Consider the following 3,457-nt stretch of genomic DNA (forward strand, 5'->3'; position numbering starts at 1 on the left):
TTGTTTTCTGTATCAGTAGGATAATTTGTTTAAAATACTAGGTGATGAGTTTGTCTGTGAGCGTGGTGCTGTGTCAGAGAAGACAAGTGAAACAAAGAGAGGCTGTATAACCAAGTGGATTTTTTTAAAAGTATTGAGCAAAATTGCAGCAGTCGGGAGAAAAAAGTTTCCGTTTCCTCCACCTGACCCTTTCTCAGTCCCTTTCTCTTCTCCCTCGGGAAGTGGAGGGCTCTTGCTAGTCTGTTCGCCTCTAAAAGCCCCGAGCTAATTTTATAGCTGTCACTAATTGCTTCTCAAATTCTTTGCTCATTCCCCCCTAGCGTTTTTCTTTTTTTTTTTTCGCGTGTTTCCTTGCTCTCCAAAGTGAAACAAACCTCTTAAAGCACAACAGTAATTGCAAGGGAAGCAAATAGCCTTTTATGTTTGCACTCTGGCTTTTACTGTCCAGTTTCTTTCTACCTCATGTGGCCTTTTCTCTGAGACTTTTTCTGCTGAACAAAAGAATAGGCACATTTGATGTATGAAATAGGTGTAGGGCTGATAGTTAAAGTAGTCAGGCTTCTTTCTTTTCTCAACTGTCTTAACTCTGACAGGGTGATGCTTTTAGCAACCATGTGTACTCATTTCTTGGCTTTTCTGTGGAAGGCAAGCAAGACTTCCTGGCTGTGGTCCTCTTACCTCTCCTTTTCTATTTATCTGTTCAATGAAAATGGAGGTGAACACAAATTTGCTGTGTCCGTAATGCAGAGTGGGTACTCCTGAAAAAGAGGAGAGCGAAATCAAACCGACAGTGTATTTGCTACTCGAATCTGATCCTAGTGACTTTTTAATCTAAATACTTGATAGATTTGTTCGGTATTCACTTTATTTTGCTATAAAGCCACTGAGTTATTTCAAGCCACTGTTTCATACTTCCAGTTCTTTTCTGGATGTGGTCAGGAATTTATGTTTCTGACTTTGTACTGGAAGAGATTTTCACACTCTCCTTACCTGGTATCTTATAATTAGGTAAGATATTAACACTGTGTAAGTGAATCTGTGATAACACTAGGTAAGTGATATCTGTAATAAGGGTATTTTAATGCATTCCTTTGCAGATGCATGAAACTATTTAATTTTTGCCCAGGTTGACATCTCTGACTATCCTTTTTGTTAATACATATCTTTGTCTCTAGCTTGGAACTTCATTGAAAAACTTAATCATAAAAAGCTCTTCTCAAAAGTAGGATTAGAGGAAGAAAGAGTTACTTAGTTTAAATTAAGGGAAAAATCTTGCCCGTTTCGTCTTGTGTTATAGGGACAAGCAGAAAGTGTCCTGGAGGGTTGACATATTCTAATACTTCTGTGATTTGTAGCATAGGCTTCAAATAAGGCCCGCCCTATGATCAGAATGTACTTCTTGCTATCTCTGAAACATTTGCAGAGAACTGACTGCAAAATAGAAACTATTCACTCTGCATAATGTAAGGGGATAAAAAGTTATATTGAAGAGAAACTCCTTCAATAATGTCAACCACTCATTGTTTGTAATGAAGCAGAAATCTTGGGGTAGGGATGACAGGGACCTTAGCCCATTTTGTTAGTGTGAACAGTGTCGTAAAGTATTTTGGCAAGATGTGCAAATACCCATTTATAATAAGAGTTAATTGCCTGGATAAATTTTATGTACCTGAATGTTCTTTTGAAGAATGAAGACGATCTAGGCTATCTTCTAACGTATTTGTAGTCATAATTAGCAAACAAATCAGAAGGCATCTGCATCAGGCTGTTACGCTTCTAACATGACTAGAATGACCGAAGGTCTCCCCTGTTGGATCTGGGGTTGACAGTTTGCTTGAGCTCGGGCACACAAATCTGTGTGCGTTGATACCCGTGAACAAATCCCCAGACATCCCAGAGGATTTCAGTGTGCTGAAACCCTGCTCCTCCGTTAATGCTTCCTGAAGGTCTAGAGTTGCCTTCAAAGTGACACAGATGTGTACAGGATTTGATTTTGATCTGCGCAGGAATATATGCAGGGGAAAAATTAGAAAATTGCTCAGGATGACCTAGCTGATCAAGCCTTCTCAAATAAGCTGTAGTCTTTCTAGATATTATGGTCGATTAAGGAACTGAAACTGTGCTGTCACTCAAGTGAAGTGCTTTTTCAGTAATGAGTATGTAGTGATCCCCCACTCCTGGGGCGAGTAACGACAGTCGGTGGCTCAGGGACTCGGTGAAGGGCAGCGGCACCCTCAGCCATTGTGTGACGTTTCAATAGTGGCTTCTGCTGTTGTTGCGTGGATTGCTTTGTGAGGATCTTGAGCCAATAAAAGTACAAACCTCAGCCCTAAAATGAAACTTGTAAAGGTGTGTAAATCAGAAGCACTGTACCCTGGAGAGTAATAAATGTGACTTACTGTTTTGCTAGAGATATGGACTAATCATTCACTCACAAGAAGTATGCTTCCATGTCAGGTTTGGGGTAACGGAGGGTCTCCTGCTCTCCAGTGGAGACCTGCGCTTCTGAAACACCTTTTCTCATTTGGATGATTTTATGCTTTTCTGCTCTGTATCCTGTCATCGCCATCCATAAAACTATTCTCAGGGTGCTTCTAAGTAAGAAAGAAGTACAACTAGAAAAAAACTTGTGGGCTTTTCTTTTTTTTCTAGCTACTTGTAGCAAAGCTGGAGAAAGCTCTTTTTCTGGTAAAGAAAAGCAGTAAATAACAAGATTTTTTTTTTAATAATTGAAATTGTAATATTAAACATTTCTAAAGCACTGGTGCACTAATGCTTGCATTAACCACCAAAAAAACCTCCTTAATTAGAGGAGTGTGCAGACACTCAGAGAAATTGCTTGGTCTCTCTATTCACACCTTCAGTAATTTGAGTTTCTGTTTGTGTATAGATAAATCCTTTGGCTCCCAAGACTGCCATATTGGAGGTTTTAAAAATACTGAAAATCCTGGACTGTGACAGAGACATAGATAGTAAATTGGAGAAGCAGCTGACAGATCTGGGCCCTAATTCAGATCCCTGTGTATTTCAGCTTGGTTTTTAGCTTGTGCAACACTGGTTGTATGGGTATGATTACTACAACGCACATCTAATGTTTTCCCAGGTAATTATTTGCTCTCCTTTCCAGATGCTTACTTCTCCCTGTCAACATTTCATTTTCCCTTTTTAGTTTGACTACTTTACTAGCAGAATGAAAGAGGAAAGTCTTGGAGATGATGAGGACTTCTAAAGTTGAAAGAATTATCTTAAACTTGGGTTTTAAGTGCGACACAGTAGAAACTAAAGACATAGATACCGATACTTCTGTGTCTCAAAACATGTTTCTTGGACAAAGATGGGGTGGAGAAATAACAATTATTTCTAAGACCACTAACACAGTTACTAATGTTAAGTCTTAAGAGATTTGAGAGCAAGTATTACAGTAAGTTGTAACAGAAGCTGCAATAAGACATAGATG

The sequence above is a fragment of the Buceros rhinoceros genome, unplaced genomic scaffold (assembly GCF_000710305.1).
Source record: "Buceros rhinoceros silvestris isolate BGI_N320 unplaced genomic scaffold, ASM71030v1 scaffold15161, whole genome shotgun sequence".
Taxonomy (NCBI): domain Eukaryota; kingdom Metazoa; phylum Chordata; class Aves; order Bucerotiformes; family Bucerotidae; genus Buceros; species Buceros rhinoceros.